This window comes from Lissotriton vulgaris, chromosome 12 (assembly GCF_964263255.1).
Source record: "Lissotriton vulgaris chromosome 12, aLisVul1.2, whole genome shotgun sequence".
NCBI classification, from domain to species: Eukaryota; Metazoa; Chordata; class Amphibia; order Caudata; family Salamandridae; genus Lissotriton; species Lissotriton vulgaris.
The window spans coordinates 40,247,041-40,264,903 of record NC_141700.1 but is presented as its reverse complement, the minus strand read 5'-3'; the positions used below and the strand labels follow the sequence as shown (position 1 = coordinate 40,264,903).

Genomic DNA, 17,863 nt, shown 5'->3' with positions numbered 1-17,863 from the left:
GTAGCCCGTTTTCAGATTTGGTGAGGTCCTCTGTGAAGACATTAGCGCAATGGACACTTAAGCCAGTATTAATATACATGCTGTGTGGAGATGGTGTCTGGCCCTTTATGGTGGGTATGTGGATTTAGGGACATGACATACAGAAGCATTTCTCCGGTAGTGCGCACTGTGTGTACATACTGTCTATGGTTCATCCTGAGGTGACGGGACCACTGGCTGAAAACAAAGAAACCCAGCGTGAGGGGGACGACTGGTCACCCTCAGGTGCAAGCCTGTTACATATTGATGAGACACACAAACATGCAGACATTGGTAAAACTGAAAGAAGTCAATCACGCCTCACATATCCGCTCCTGCCTTTCATGCAAGTTTTCCCCAGCCTCCGCCGGCCGCCCCTGAATCTGTAGCTTCCGGGCAGCATCACAGCGCCGGGCCGTATATCGGCCTCTCTCTGCCACAGTGTCAGCTTGTTGTCTCATTGGGCTCCCTGGGGGCAGTCCCCGTCTTAAGGGCTCAATGGTCATGGCTGCTGGTATCGGGTGTGAGATATAGCGTGCACATGGCCTATCCAGGTGCCATCGCAAAAGTGAAAGCGTGGCAGAGCGCGAGAGGAGACGGGCGCATTCACAGCCCATGTCTCCTAAAGCGCTCTGTCACAGCCATTGTCTGCAATGGGTTTGGAGCTCGCGCACCTCTCCTGTCTTCACTTCGCGAGCTACCCGGCGGACTTCCACCCTTTATGCTGTGCGACGCCAGAGAGGAGGGAAAGATGAGAAACGAGAAGAAAAAAACCAGCAACACAGAACAGAAACAGAAAGCAGCCCGGGCTAAGTGAGAGGGCGGGGGCTGCCCGCTCATGCGCGCTCCGAGCCCCGGTGCCAAAGCGGAGTGCGGCATCTGAAGTCCCGGGTCCCAGGAGGGGGCCCGGGTGAAGACCAGCGCTGCGGAGGAGACACGGAACACGCCGAAAGAACCCGGTGAGTGGTGGGGGGGTGGTGTACGCGCATGTGTGTTCGAGTGTGTCTGTGCGTATGTCTGTCTGTGTGCGCGTGGGTCTGTTTAAGGGGGGGGTGCGTGTGTGTATGTAGTGTGTGTGTCTGTGTGTGTGTGTGTGTCTGTGTATGCGTGTGGCTGTGTATGTGCGCATGCGTGAGTGTGGCTGTGTTTGCGCACGGGAATATGAGGCACGAGAGGGGCACGGTGCCGTGCGCGCCCACAAGGTAAAATCTCCGGCAGGAGAAGCGCGTGTCAGTCTGCTGTCCACATTCCCCCCAAAGTGATAACATAAGTTGTCGAGCCCTAGACAGCAAAAGCTTCGCTTTTGCTTTCGTCTAGGCTCGATCTAAAAAAACGGCTCAGCAGACCACAAGACGGGGGGCACGGTGTTTGCATCATCACATGGGAAGCCGGAACTGATGCCTTTGAACTGCGCTAAAAATTGTAGTTATTGAGGAGAAAAAAGATCCAGGTTTTTTCAATTGCTTGTACTGTCAAAGTGAATTACTTATAATAAAGTTTGGTTTATAAAAGTTAAAAACATGCTAGACTTGGAATAGTCCGTATCTCAGGACAAATAATTCAAAATAGAAACCAAACAAGAACATTAAGAAACAAGCATTTGCAATGCAATAGGTCTCCCATTATTAAAGTTTGAGCTATTGGTGTTGCATTGTTTAGCAATGCCAATAGCTCAAACTTTAATAATGCGAGACCTATTGCATTGCAAATGCTCGTTATTGTGAGCGAGGGAATGCAGGCTAGAATCCTAAACGTGTGGTTACCTAATAATGGCAGTGTATTAAAGAAATCTGTTACGCCTGTCAAATAAACTGCTCTGGTTTTATTTGAGCCAGTATGCAAATCTGAGATGAGCATTATACCTGTTTACAGCGATGCACGGTGAACGTCTCGCAGGAGTAATAGTGACTTCTCCTTGTGACGTAGCCGGTGCCATTTCTTCCTATAATCGTGTTTGAAGTTAAAACAGCTTTTTGAAACATGTTATATTTATGATTTTTATGTAAATTTAAATTATATTAAACTAGTATTTATCCTTACCGGGCCTGTGTGCGTTAATGACTTGAACGTTTTGTATTTGAGCAGGTTGTCATTGTCTAATAATCCGAATAAAAATGTATATCTAGGCCCACAAAAATTATTGTTGTGCGACATTAGAGATGTTTGGATTGTGTGTGACAGTGACTAGGTGACTATAAACAGAGTGAAATTAGGACTTACAATACTCAAAATGCGTGCATGAAAATATTAATACTGCATGAACATTAATACTGTATAGGGTGTGAGCGCGCGCCCGCGTACGTGCATGTAGTTAAAACTACAGGCAGCTGAGAAGACATTATTATAATTCTAGCTGGCAAAGCTCCTTAAAGGAGCAGTGAAACCTGGCCTATCTCGTTGCAAAAAGAAACATGTACGAGGTGTAGTGATAAAACATTAGGCGCAGGTTCCTCAGTCTGAGTCCCACGGGAATTTGATGTTCACACGCAATGCTTTCGGGAGCAGCGACTGCCTTTGTGATGTCTGGCACCTGGGTCCTGCTGGGGAATCCACTACTGGGGCATGCCCTAACATAGGCTGCCGTGGCCTGTCTCCTTAATCTGCATTGGGTTCAGCTCTGCCTCTATCTGGTGATTAAAGGCACTTGGAATGGCGAGGCCACATCTGTTCTCGCTCGCCACGACTGCCAGGTCATATCTCTATTCTCTTCTACTTAAAAATGCAAGGCCTTGGTGACACATGGGCTCGTGCACCTGCTCCTCGGTGATTACATTATTGTGATACGAAGGGGTTGTACCTGTAACCTTATTTACAGGAATGGCATTCTCGTCACCACACGACCCGTGTCAGAATGCATAGGTCACATCAGGGATGCGCTCAGTAGAAGAATAAGAAGCAATTAAGATATGATTTTAGGAATTCGCTTGTTAAAAAAAAAGTGACATAACCTTGAAGCACATTAAACAAGCGGCATTGGAAGCGATCGCGAAATCGTTCCCTATTGTAAAACCAGCAACACAGAACAGAAACAGAAGCGGAGTGCGGCATCTGAAGTCCCGGGTCCCAGGAGGGGGCCCAGGTTAAGACCAGCGCTGCGGAGGAGACACGGAACACGCCGAAGGAGCCCGGTGAGTGGTGGGGTGGTGGTGGCGGGGAGGGGGGGGGGGGGGGGAGTGTACATGTGTGTTCGAGTGTGTCTGTGCGTGTGTCTGTCTGTGTGCGCGTGGTCTGTTTAAGGGGGGGTGCGTGTGTGTATGCAGTGTGCGTGTGTCTGTGTATGCGTGTGGCTGTGTATGTGCGCATGCGTGAGTGTGGCTGTGTGAGTGTTTGCGCACGGGAATATAAGGCACGAGAGGGGCACGGCGCCATGCGCGCCGACAAGGTAAAATGTCCGGCAGGAGAAGCGCGTGTCAGTCTGCTGTCCACATTCCCCCCAGAGTGATAACATAAGTTGTCGAGCCCTAGACAGCAAAAGCTTCGCTTTTGCTTTCGTCTAGGCTCGACCTAAAAAAGGGAAACAAGTTAAGCTCTCACTGCTGATAGCTGGAATCAGTAGATCTACCTGGAATCCCAGCATGACCAACTATGCCTTTCATCCTTCAAATGCTAAGCACCATTGACAATGACCTCAGTAGAAAATACACCCGAGGCCATAACAACCATCTTGGATATCACTGACATTTTCTTTGCAAACGTCAAATAAGCCCTAACAAAAAATACATCAAACAACGGTAATGGCAGACACACTACCAACCGTTGGAAATGGTAGATGACACACTATAACAGTGACAATGGCAAACACGCCATCAAACAATGGCAATGGCAGACACGCCATCAAACAAAGGCAATGGCAGACACGCCATTAAACAACGGGAATGGCAGACACGCCATCAAACAACGGCAATGGCAGACACGCCATCAAACAACGGCAATGGCAGACACGCCATTAAACAACGGCAATGACAGACACGCCATCAAACAACGGCAATGACAGACACGCCATCAAACAACGGCAATGACAGACACGCCATCAAACAACGGCAATGGCAGACACGCCATCAAACAACGGCAATGGCAGACACGCCATCAAACAACGGTAATGGCAGACACGCCATCAAACAACGGTAATGGCAGACACGCCATCAAACAACGGTAATTGCAGACACGCCATCAAACAACGGTAATGGCAGACACGCCATCAAACAACGGTAATGGCAGACACGCCATCAAACAACGGTAATGGCAGACACGCCATCAAACAACGGTAATGGCAGACACGCCATCAAACAACGGTAATGGCAGACACGCCATCAAACAACGGTAATGGCAGACACGCCATCAAACAACGGCAATGGCAGACACGCCATCAAACAACGGTAATGGCAGACACGCCATCAAACAACGGTAATGGCAGACACGCCATCAAACAACGGTAATGGCAGACACGCCATCAAACAACGGTAATGGCAGACACACTACCAACCATTGGCAATGGCAGACGACACGCTATCAAACAGTGACAATGGCAGACACGCTATCAACCATTAAGTAATGGTAAATACAGTATCCATCATTGGTAATAGCAGACACACAAGCCATCATTGGTAATGGCAGACCAGGTTTCTTGGGGCTGCTAGGCAGTATAAAAGAGTCATTGATGTCATCAACCAGTTTGTCTTGCTTAAAATTCCCCATTCAAATGTGTGCGCCACCGGCTTAAACATAAATTGGGACATCTCCTACCTCTTTGGACAAAAAATATTTGCACAGATAAATTCCTTCACACCAGGAAACGAAACCTCAGCTCATACTATAAACATCCCTGCATTACTCTATACCCTGGCTAATTGACAAAGTATGATGTTACAACATACAAGGTGCTTTATAAAAAAATAAAAAAAATAAAAACCATGAAATTGGACAAGCAGATTGTTTGTAGCAATTCTCAAAGTTAAAAAATCTACAGTAGTAAGCACTTCTGTGGAGGAAGCCAGCTAGACCGCCATCTACAGTGAAAGGCTGTCCCCGTACTCACCAGGGTCGGACTGACGATGCCCTGCTCTGGCAGCAGGAACGGGGTCCTTCCACAGCCCCAAGCCACCTTCTATGCTGGGGACTCAATCGACACGAAGGCTAAAAAAAGAAGCTGCATGCAGGTGGCAAAGCCGGCTGCGTGTGTCAGCCCGAAACCTCCAATGGCAGGTTGCCTCATGAAGCAATGTAAATACATCACGTGCTACATCCTAAGTGCTTAGGGCATTTTTATGAGGAAATTCCTGTTGAACGATTGAATATTACCATCCTGTGTCCTTGCCCTAAAAATGCCAGCAATGGGAAATGTTGAATGGATCATCACACACTACAGGGCTGACCATTCCCTCTCTGCCATTCTGAGGTCGAGTTGTGTGCCAAAGGGCACGGAAGCATGACTTTTTCAAGGTGGGCCATGAACTCATTTTAGCCCCAAAGCTAACCCGACTCTTGCACTTTGTGGCAGGCAGGACAAGCTGGCGCCCTACCTGGGGACAAGAACAGAAAACTTCCTACAAGACCCCGCGTAACACCAGCGCTCAGTTATTCACAGGCACGTCTATAAAACCTAAACAGCTACAACCGTTTGGTTGAGCGTCAGCATCTGGTTGGAACTGCTTTCAAAACCGACCACTCCACATTTCGGAAATCCTTCAATACGCCAACACAAGGGCACGCTGGAAAGGGCCTCAGGGCGCCTGTGCATGCTGCACCCACACCACCAGCTGAGGTGGAAAACGTGAAAAGCAAAAACACTGCCAAGCACAGGAATCATTGTTTAAGTGGCTGGTTAACCTGTTTAGATGCAGAAACATGCCCCGACTACTTACTGGTAACCTTCGGCCCTTCCTTACTGGTTAACCTGTTTCAAATGCTGCAACAACATACCCCGACTACTTACTGCTAACCTTCATTACTCAGTGTTTACTTTACAAGGTGTAAAGCACCTTCAGGACAGAAAATAAGAATAGTTTCGGACCGCAGGTACCAACTGGAAGAGAACACCCTGGCTGAGAGAGTTTACTTTCAGTTCATCCAGGACTGCTCCTACTCTACCAGCAGAAATACTTTAGGAATGTGCGAAATGTACTGTCAAATGTAGGAGATGCTGAGCAAAGTTAATAAAAAGATATGCAAAAAAAAGTAATGTGCGAAATTCACACAAATAGCGGGGAAATTACACATGACTACAGAAAAAAACAAATACAGCAATTTGCACTGAATGTTACGTGGTGTAATGGCGTAAATTCTATTAATGAGCATAACATTTCATTCTGGAAATTACTCTAACTATGCTGACGTAAATGACATTTCGTCCAGAACTTTTTGATGAAAAATTGGCCAACTATAATGTTTGACTTAAAAAACGAATTGGGAAATAGGAGTTTCTAAATAAATCACTCATGCAAAACAGGTCCATGTTATAAGTTCGGAGGAAAAAAAGACAGCTCACCGCAACTGATCATGGAGTTAATGGACAGCGCTACAACTACCTCCCAGATGCTTGTAAAATTCTGCTTCACACGAGGAATGACCTGCTGTCATCATAACACGAATATACCTGCAGTCAAGTGAACATATATTTACTATAGCAGAACACCGACCTCACATCTTTTTCCTTTACACATACATCAAGACGAATAAAGAGCATAGACATCCACTTTCAATAATCGCCTTGCCAAAACAGTTTGCTCCGGTTTCCGCTTTGGGGTTCTTTGATTATATATATATATATCCTTCCCAACAGCTACCTTGCTCCATCTCCAAATAGGCTTGCACCGTGACCTTGAGACTTAAAACATCTCCCAGAGGAGTGTATGGCACATATCCTTCGCTTTCTTCTCGCTACTGGGCTGCTGACATATATAATGGATCTTTTTGCCTGCTACCCTTAGACTGTCCCCAACCACTGACTATCCTCCTGGAGGGAAGGCGGTATCATATGAGGTCTTAGTAGTGATGGTGTGCAGGGGGCGCACAGAGACCCTAATGGTCTTTTAAGGGTGTTCCTCTTAGGCTAGGAGTCCAGGAAGAATCATCAGATGTTTCTATATTAATGTCCACCGTATCCGGCTGTAAAAAGGCAAAACAGATCACCTTTGCAAATGTATCCCTTAGCCCCCCAACCTGCCAGTCCCTGCCGTCTTCACATCATGGGATCAACGCCACCAGTTAATAACTTGGCCATTAGCTTCCAGAGGGGTACAGAATCCTCCTGTCACTGCAGCAAGCTTTGTAACACAAGACATCGGCATTTCAATCAATGCTTTTTTATTTGTAACCAATATTCTGCGGCAACAAGAACACACGGTTTTACTACACGATATCCACACGACATTTACACAATTACAGAATGTGAGTGAATCTATACAACTGTCAGTAAAAACAATGAGCTTGAAAACAAAAATCATTCACCAACAGCGTTCAATGAAAAAAACAGGGAAAAGCGGAGATCCACATTTTAAGAAAACAAGGAATGCCTATTTTCTGTGGCAAACGAAGCTATACGAATTGCGAATCTGCCCCCAAGCATGTTTACCAGGCAGTAATGATGTATCCGAATGGCACAACCTTACAGTGGGAAAATAGCAGAGGGTGAGTAATCAAACACACCGCACTATCAAAGGAAGCCACATTTCTGCAGCTTTCACTGAAATACTTCTTTAAAAGATTTAGACTGAGAACTCATAAAGCTATTACAAAGCCACAAACCAGCGATTTAAAAAAGACTAAACCACATTTCACTAACATCTGGCGGAAGGAAAACGAGAGCCTTGCCCCCAGCGACTTAACAAAACCTGTAAGCCAAGATGTCGACAGTTAAAATGATTTACTGACAAAAGCTATTACAGCAGACACAATATCGAAAGTTTATTTTATTCTAGCTTCGAAAACACTGTCGCCAATATTGCAATGCATATGAAACTGTATGAATCCCACGAATTATTACAGTGCTTTACCTTTTTATACAGAAAAGGAAACAATTGTTTCAATAAAAAAAATTCTTAAGAACAGAAAGCAACAGGGTGGGTAGAAGCAGAGCATTGGTATACGCTTTGTAAGGTACCGTGCAAGTCACGCCATTCTGTTAACATCCATAAAAGGGTTAAATTGGGGGCACGGCCTGACCGCCCAAGATGGCGGAAGCACACTAGCAGTGCTCTGAGACTTCCTCTTCCATTCAAAACCTGGACCACTCAACATACCCTATCCCGTGGGGCCTGGAAGCCCCCTGTTCCCCTGGACATAGCCCCCGCTGGGGGCCCATGGCAGGGTCCCGGCTTGCCATTCCACCTACAAAAGGGGATCGGGCCTGCGCGGAGTGCGGCCCAACGGTGGGCCAGTTCCCTTGGAGGCCGCGATCCAGGAGGTGCCACGTGTCTTTCCTTACACAAGTCAGGTGCCCGAGGGCTGCACTCCTGGTGGCAGGGGTCCCCGCTCCAACCCTCGCCTTCCGTTGTTGCCCACGCAACACAGCCCTCTCATGCTTTAACTCGAGGGACCGGGGCACTCCGGCCTGGGTGATCCACGGGACTGGACTGTAAAGGACATGTGGTGCGGTGGCTCCCCAACTGAATATCTGCTGCCCTCCTGCACCTGATGGACTGGAGTTTTGGCCCCAGCAGTTGTGGGGCCTGTGACAGCTCCGAGCCTGACCAGTTGCAGGGGGTCCCCCTCCAATTGCCTGCCTGTGAGTCAGGCCTCTGTCAGCCCTGACCAACCAGCAATGGAACCTTGAGGCGGTGACATCACACCAACCTACACACTCACACATCACAACCCAGCTGGTGAGTCTCACTCACTCCCCTGGCCTGACCTACAATTCCTGGGGAAGGTCCCATAGCCGCACGTGGCCCTCCCCTCATCAGAGGGTATGCAGGCTGGTCCAGAGGTGGGCCTTGGGGCGCCAGTGCTACGACTTTGGCTGGAGAACTGGTATGAATGCAGCCACAACTGATTCTGCTAGGGGGTGCAACCAGCTGCACGTGCCGCCAGCTGTGTGCCCTGGGGCAGGCGTGCCGGAGTGAGGCCCTGCTCTCCGCTGGTGGAGGACGGATTCACCCCTGGCAACATCTTGTGTCTAGACTGTCCGCTGCCTATTTTCCTTGAGCAGCAACATCACTGGTCCCTCCCTGAGTGACATGTCTGACCCGCTGGTAAACTACACGAAGGCCCCTTCGCACCTGCACGTCATAGGGAAAGATAAGGTTGTGGTGACCCAAGCCCAACCTAAGATCGACCATTCACTGTGACATCTACTAGCCTGAGCCCGGGGGGCGCGGTCATGGAACCGGCTATGCTTTTGACCCCTACGGATGTGTACACCATCTTTTCAGTAATCCAGACATCTAGGGAGGCAGTAGAGACCAAGATCGGGGAAGTGGGAGAGGACATATCACTTCTCCAACAAGACCACTGCCACATGGCCTCTAGGTTGACTGTGGCGCAAGACAGGATATCTGTCGTAGAAGAGGAGGTCTCCATCTTCAAGACCAATATGGCGAAGAAGCTAGTACTAATTGCCACCCTCAAACAGCAGATAGAGAACATCGAAACAACCCCCGCTTTGAAGGGTGATCCGAGGGGGTGGAGGCCCAGTCTTCCATAATGTTCCTGGAGACCTTGACGAAACCCTGGATACCCGACAGAGTGCTGTCACCCTGGTTTCCACTGGAGCAAGCGCATTGTTCGCTGGTACCCCGACCACACACAGGGGCTCCCTCGAGACAGCTGATCGCATGAGTACTTAACTACCGCGACATGGATTCTGTACTGCGGTTAGCACACAGGACAAGGCCTCTGCAGTTCCAATCCTCGCATGTCATCATCTTCCCGACTACCCACATCAAACCCAGCTGCAGAGAAATTCATTTGAAAAGGTTAAGCAAAAACTTTTTGCCCTAACTGTATATATGCTAATCTACCCAGAACGTGTTTTAAGGTGATCTTTCAAGACCGCACACAATTATTTGATACCTGGAGGCGGAGTGGACAACGGAGCAACATATCCTGCAAAGGCCGAAAGCCGTGCCTCAGTAAGGACCCTCGGAGAGACAGACTGTCCTTGGCAGGGGACCCAGCACAGGCACCCGTGCACCCCATGGGGTTGTGCACCCGAAGGAGACTCACCCGCACCAGAAAGCCCGGGCTGTCATAGAGTGAGAGGGCCCTCCCTCCCAGGGGCCCAATCTTCCCCTGCTGTCAAACTGGTGCTCAAGCGATAGCGCCTCAGAGGAGGAGATTCTGGCCTGCACAACTGGCTATGATTGCATGCTCACAAGTCTGATGCAAAAATGATCTGTCTCATCGGACAAGGTCCATGTCACGCGCACATTAACAGTTTGACTGTTTTGTTGTGTTAAAGGGAAGATTAGGGCAGCCATTGCTTCTGGGGTGGTGAAGCTGGGGGGTACTGTTTGTTGTTTTTGGGTTCAATATCATGCAGCAGCACCCACACATACGACCAACTAGATATCAGCTAGGGATACGATCAGCATTACTTCCATTCAAGCAAATGGAGACTAGAGTGCCCCGATGCATTCCCATATGCACGTTTAGTTCCTCCTCGCTTCCGTCCCCAATTGACCTGATGATGAAGCTCCTCATTATGTTGTGGAATGTCAATGGTCTTCTCGACCACATTTAAAGGACAGCAGTCCTCCAATATGCTAAGCGCCACCAGCCATATTTCCTGATGCTCCAGGAAACCCAGCTGAAGGGTTTCCACTGCCCATTCCTCAGATGGTACAGTTACAATAGGAGGTTTCATGCGGGATTTGCCTGGCGCTCCTTGGGAGTGGGCATACTTTTCCACAGAAACCTACCCCTTTTGGTGACGACCGTAACAGCGGACCAACTGGGTAGATATGTAGGGGTGGAACGGTTTCTAGAAGGGTATCAAGGTAATCTCCTTAGCATATAAATCCCACCACACTTGCAAAGAGGGACCCTGGCTGCTCCAACACAAGCCATCTTCGGGATGCCCCAAGGAGTGACGATCATTGGAGGCGACTTTAATGCTACCTCTAGACCTGCACTAGAGATGTCTCCAGAGACCCCACGGCAGCTCGCTAGACACAAGCTTGTAAGTTTGGAGACTGGATGCAGGCCCTAAGCCTCCGAGATAGCTGGAGAACCTGGTATGACTCCAGAAGAGAATACACCGATGCATCTGCGTCGCACAAGTCACTCTCGCATATTGACCTCATACTCCTTCCTGCGTCAGATAGGTTACGGGTCAGTGCAGCAGCCATCTGCCCTAGAGGTATGCTGGACCACTTCCCTGTGATGGTGGAATAGGGGGTTGGTCATGTGGCTCTGCAGCCGCTGAGGCGACTTAATGCCTGGCATCTTCAGGATGAGAAATGCACAGATCTTCTCGCCACTGAACTTGATTACTTCTTTAAGCTAAACGCTGGGAAGGTGGATTTCCCAGGTACCCTGTGGGAGGCAGGCAAGGACATGATTAGGGAGCTCGCCAGAGGCTATGGCAGGCTGTCAGAACGAAAGAAGGTGCGCACCTTGGTCACCCTTAACTCACAAATCCTAAACCTTGAGTGCCAGTTTATCAGACACCCTACCGAATCCCTCACACACTAATTGAAGGAAGCGAAAAACCTCAGAGAAACAAAGATGGAGGTGGCCCACAGATGCTTGATGGCCTCAACGCAACAAATGTATTAACAAGGAGAAAAATCCTGGATATTACCGTACTGGCAAGTCACAGGTGGGGGTGGCATCCAAGATAGTGCCATAGATGTACGATGGCTTCCACCCCAACATGCTGTTCTCTTTCTTTCATACAGAATTTATGACAGATAGATGACAGGTTAGTACTTCTTTCATAGGGTATTTTGGAGAAATGTGACCTACTGTTTGTTTTAACTGATGAGGTGACATGAAAGTCGATTGGGCTAAAAAGAAGGCTCTTGACCTCAAAGTTAGAACTTACTCATCACATCAATTCACTCAACCAATCATTTGCACAGACCAGCATAGCCCACCCACTGGTGGGAGCCACATCTATTTCCACCACAAACCGGGGTAAATCATTAAGAATTTCTTCTGAGAACACAAGACTAAATCAACTAACCAAAAAACACTAAATTAACCACCAACCATGGCTTCTGGAGAGGAATGCTACTCATTATAAAGAACCTGCAACGCCTAATCAGTGGTAGCAAGCACTATATAAATGCAATTGCAATACAATATACCAGTATTGCAATGGCCTGTACGGCGTTAATGGAGTCTTGTTCAGACGCTGTTATGTGGCAAACTTCACTGAATTTGGACAGAATTCCTAGTTCTAAATCCAACGTTGCAATGTGAAGATGTGCAATCCTTTGCAACTTAATGTGTCTAAGGTTTGTCTCAGTTCTCATACAATGGGAGCATAAGTGATGACGTTTGCAAATGTGTCATGCAAGTACACTATCCCACACAAATATTGCATCCCTTCCTTAGAAGGCCCAGGTGTATGAAGTTCCTGGCCTCTCTCTGAGAGTCACTTACGATGGAGCACCCGGGAAGTGAAGTGCACATCCTCTCTGTGAGACTTATTTAAGTAACCAAGCAAGTATAGTCCCCAGCCCAACTCTAAGTCACTTACTTCGAAGCTGCAGCTATTTGAAGTCTCCAGCCCCATTCTAAGAGCCACATACTTAGGAGGCCAAGGGGGGTGAGATCCTCAGCCCCTCTCAGAGACGCTTACATAGAAGGCTCAAATACATAAAATGCATATTCCCTCTCTGTAAGTCACTTACTTAGGTGGTCCAGCTAGGTCAAGTCCCCAGTCCCTCTGAGAGTTTCTTACTTAGGAAGCCTAGCTAAGCAAAGTCCTCCTCTATCTCTGGGAGTCACTTACTTGGAAACATCAGGTAATAAAGCTCTGGGAGTGACTTACTTAGGAGGCTCAGGTAGGCTAAGTCAGTGGCCCTTCTCTGAGAGTCACTAATTTAAGAAGCCCAGCTGGGTTAAGTTCCTCTCTGTGAGCCACTTACTTGGGAGGTCCAAACATGTGTAGTCCATGGCCCCTCTCTGAGAGTGAATTACTTAGGAGGCCCAGCAGGGTGAAGTCCCTCTTTGAGCCCTATAATTGAGATGGCCAGGTATGTGAAGTCCCTCTCAAGAGTCACTTACTTGGGAGGCCCAGGTAGGTGAAGCCCCTCTCAAGAGTCACTTACCTGGGAGACCCAGACAGGTGAGGCCCCTCTCAAGAGTCATTTACTTGGGAGACCCAGACAGGTGTAGTCCATGGCCCCCCTCAGAAAGTCACTTGATTAGGAGGCCCAGGTAGGTGTGTAAGTCCCTGCCTGGGAGCCACTTACTTTGGAGACCCAGACAAGTGTAGTCCATGGCCCCCCTCAGAAAGTCACTTGATTAGGAGGCCCAGGTAGGTGTGTAAGTCCCTCCCTGGGAGCCCTTTACTTGGGAGGCCCAGACAGGTGTAGTCCATGGTCCTTCTCTGAGAGTGACTTACTTGGGAGGCTCAGATCGGTGTAGTCCGTCTCTGGAGTCACTGGAAGCCCAGGGTCGTGGCTAAGGAGCCGGCCTCTGGTCTCTGCTAGCCCCCTTGGATGAGTCTGGTCTAGTCCAGTCCAGGCTGATCCCGGCCTCTTGAGCCGGTGCCTCCCCCAGTTGATCCTGGCATCGCTGCTCGACCCCCAGTGGGTCCCTCATCCGGGGTAAATAAGTTCACCAGGCCGTGGGTGAGGCGAGAGCCTCCGGCTCCCTCTGCGGTACCTGGAGCCCACGGCTGCCCCGGGACCCTCCGCGGGGAGCCCGCAGAGGACACAGGTGCATCCCGGACACACCGGCACCCGCCAGGCCCCCTCCTGACAGAAGCCCCGCACTCACCTGCCTGCTGGCGCGGGGTCCACCGCCGCCCCCGCCGGCTCCTGGCACCGAGCAGCCTCCGGGACTCTTCTGAGGAGGACTCTGGAGCAGGAGGTGAACTTGGACCAGCGCGAGCCACCCGGCCTGAACCCGACGTCACCACAGCATCTCCGCCCGTGCTGGACGTAGGGAGGGACGTATTCGGAAGAACCCGGAGCCCCAATCACCGGCCAGCACCCGCTGCGCGTGCGTCAAACCTAACCAATGTTTACAGATGGAACAATGACCTCGCTCCAGCCAACCGTGGGTCACGTGAGCAGGCTTCGTGGGGCGCCACCCGGCCTCTACCCTGCGTCAGGAGCGCTTGGCAACCACGAAACCAAATAACAGGGACAGGTCATAGACATAGAAGTAGGACTAAAGGTGGCCACCCAGGCTGAAGGGCTACAGTGATGGAACTCACTTATTTACATATCTGCCAAGTTTTTAGGTGGCTTATGTGTGACATAACCATGGTTTCAGTGGACTATGACATTCAATGACCAAATGTATGGCATTTAGAGAGACACTTTCCTGCCAGTAAAACCAAGCAATGAAAATGAATGGACACATAAATATCAGAAATTGTGTTAACCATGATATACTGAGTGATGTGAAAAAAGAGAAAACTAGAAGTCCCAGAATGCAAAGTGCTTAGTGTTAAAAAGTCAGGACTCACAAAAAGTATTACAAATTACATCATGAAGTCAGCTGAAGATCATCCACATTACAGTCCTTGGCCCACCTGACACTCAACCACTGTCTGCCTAGAGGTGGGTGAGCAGGGCTCAAGTCTGGGTACCACACAGGTGGACAGCGTCCCCCCATTTATTTTACTGAGAGCTCGATACTGGAGCAAATGGAGGCACACATTCACTCTTTGGCCTCTCTGGGGCGAGGTCAGAGCGCATTCAGAACATTGCTCAAGCGCTGGCTTCTGTCATGCAATCGCATCTCAGGGGTGAGTGAGGGGAGGCGGAGTCTGATGGTGCAAGCCACCTTTCGTGACGTCACTTCCTGTCGTGACGTCAGCGTCCCCCCACTTCTCTTTTTTAGGACTTGTGCCCTGTGGGTGAGGCAACAAATTAATAGGGAGTGCTGAGCCAAGGGTCTGGCTTGCCTCTTACAGCCCATGTACAAGCCGATCCCTGAAAATATTTGCAATGTAAATCACACAGCAAACATCACGTAACATACAATAAAGTATGTTCAGACGTCAAAAAAGTACATTACTTCAACACGTGGAAGCTCTGACGTTAATATGTCAGATTATAGCACTGTACTGAGAAATACTTATTAAAAGTGATAGTTTTTCAACATAAACCATTAGTGAACTACCAGACAAGACAATAGACATGTAAACCTTGTATGTGGCCCAGATTACTAAAGAGCAACATTACAGTCTAATAAACAAAATATAACAGATTTTTGTACAGCTGATATTCTGAACTATTTATTTGAAAATTCTTTTATACGGGATAATGGACAAAAAGTAATTTTGGTGAAATAAAATATTTGCCTAAGATCCCATTTAAGTGGGGGAGAGTTGTGGTCCAGCGCCCAGGGCAGCTGACTTTGGAGCACAGAGTTCACAGTTCGATCCCCGACTCCGGAGGCAGCTCAGCTCAGCACCATGTGGCTCTGGGCAATAGCTCACTTAATTTCCACGGCGGTCCCCAGCGCCTTGAGACCCGTAAGGGTGAGTAGTTTGCGCTTTACAAATACAGATTTATATTTTTTTACTGAGATTTATCCAGGTTTTCTGGTTTCACTTTATGAAAATCAGCCACTACAATTGCCAAAGATTAGTGCCAAACTCCCTGTTAGCTCATTTATTCACTGGCTAATTTACAAATGTGATGCTGTGGAGTCAATTGTGTTCTCTCATTTACAGTAGTGCTGAGTCATTGTATTGTAAAAACACGCACATATTCACTACTGCTGAGCAAATGTATCCAAGTTAGGAGCCTGATCACATCATGCACTGTGCTCTCCTTCGCATAAAGTCAAATGTAAATGTAAATGTTTTTGTACTTGTATAGCGCACAGCTACCAGCAGTGGGTTTCCCGGCGCTTGTACGAATACCGCAAGGGAACCCTTCCTGGCTTTTCCTGTGAAGTGTCCACTCCTGGGCACCCCCATGGTGCAGACCAGGCATCCCTTGCATTGTGGGGGCCGTTGTGGAGCCTAAGCAAGCTATTGCCCAGAGTTGCAGCGTGGGACCCATGATCAGATTAGGCACTGAGGGGAGAATATCCAGTCAGGGGAATTAATGAGCCCGAGACCCGCCGGGGCAGGAATCGAACCCTGGTCCCTGGCCAGAGCTCTGCATCGAGGTCTGCCTGCTCTAACCATTGAGCCACACTTCTCCACAAAGTCAATGTTTTGCCATCTACTGAACTCCATTCCTCATCTAGACATCTTTCCATTCTGTACAAGCCTCAATTGAAGGCCTTATTGGTGTTTTGTGGAATAAAAGGAGTGCATCTTTTAATTATCTCCTAATATTCAACATATCTGTGGCACTGTGTTTAGTGGGGTGAGATGCATTTTTGAATGACATTAAGGAGAGAAGTGCAATGACTTATTCTTGACATCAGAGATTATACAGTCGTTTGGTGAATTTGTTTTGGAATAAAGAAACATATTCCCCAGGGCAGACACATTTCAAAGTGTGCATTTCTGCCCGTGGCATTAACTTGTGACTGTAGATTGAGCCTCCTAGGGATTTGGCATGTGCAATGACGGTAGGCTTGCAGTTGAGAATGCTGATTGAGTGTATCCAGTATTGAAGCAGCAGTGGTGGCTGGGACAAGGAAATGAGAAATACTATTTGAGATGGATTGGGTTTTAAACAATGAGCGGTCATTTACCCTTAAACAGCCTTTAGAGAGACTGACAGGGTGGGAATTGTCATTTGGACAAAAGTCCTTCCAATACGTTTGAGTCCTCAACATATTGAGGGTAAAGGTTCATAGATTTCTTTTGTATGACTCCAAGTAGTTTGAATAAATGTTGAAGAGGGTAGGGGTTAGAATGGGGGATACCGTATGATAAGGCAACTGTTTTTGAGATGCTGGAATACATTTTTAACATCCGCAATCTGCCCATTAGGTATTACTTGATCTATTTGAGCACCACTTCATCTATGTCCATCTGACTCTTGAGAGCATTAAGAAGCATTCAGTGATGTACTGTACCCTAAGGAGTCGAGAAGGCTGTAGAGGTCGGAGCTGCCAGAATCCATGATGCAGACGCTTCATGGATGACCTGGGACAGTGTTGTTACAGCGCTGGAGCCTTAAATGAACCTTGCTGGTACTCCTTTACAAGGTCATTGTCTTGGATATGGTGAGTAAGGGGACTTGCTACTTAGTTTTCAATACCTTTTGCAAGACAGAGAAGATTGGAAACAGGGCAAATGTTGTTGAGTTCGCTCGTGTCTGCAGAAAGTTTTTGATAAGTGGGATGACTCGGCCACTCTTGAGCCTGTCAGGAAGAATTCCCCAGCTTAGAGAGAGATTCATTCGTTTTTATCCACAAGGGGAGCAGGTGAAAAGCAAGGTCTTTCGTAATATTTGGTCCACTATAGTTGGTACATAACTTTGCACTGAACTAGAGATAATGATGTCTTATACAGCTAGTTAGCTAAAGCTGCAACAACTCAGTTTAGTAACAAAAGTAGATTGTGAGTGCATCAAATGTGACACCTACCAAAAGTGTTATCACAAATTTAAAAAAGAAAGTAAGCAGTGAACATACACTTGACAGGGCCACTCTGAGGGTGGATTCTTTGGTGCAGTTGCTGTCTTTTCATCTATTTTTAGTAACCCAGTGCACACACAAGCATCTGATCTAAACAGGTATATTGAAGGAGAGGGTCACAGACTTTGGTTCCAATTAATGTCTTGATCCAAATCCAGTATATAAAATACTG

The 17,863-nt window shown here is 48.0% G+C and overlaps 1 protein-coding gene across 6 annotated transcripts in view; it reads right to left on the bottom strand.

Annotated features, from left to right (window-relative positions):
* ARHGEF18 (Rho/Rac guanine nucleotide exchange factor 18) overlaps positions 1-17,863 on the bottom strand; it is a 290,711-nt gene that overhangs the window by 140,422 nt on the left and 132,426 nt on the right. Inside the window, exon 1 of one of the 6 annotated variants that reach the window (XM_086946963.1) lies at positions 13,909-14,057. The exons of 2 other annotated variants lie outside the window; for them this stretch is intronic. The gene's annotated coding sequence lies outside the window, so the exon portion shown is untranslated. Of the gene's footprint in view, positions 1-13,908; positions 14,058-17,863 lie in introns of those variants that run through there. 3 more of the 6 variants (XM_086946964.1, XM_086946968.1, XM_086946967.1) reach the window with 3 other exon arrangements.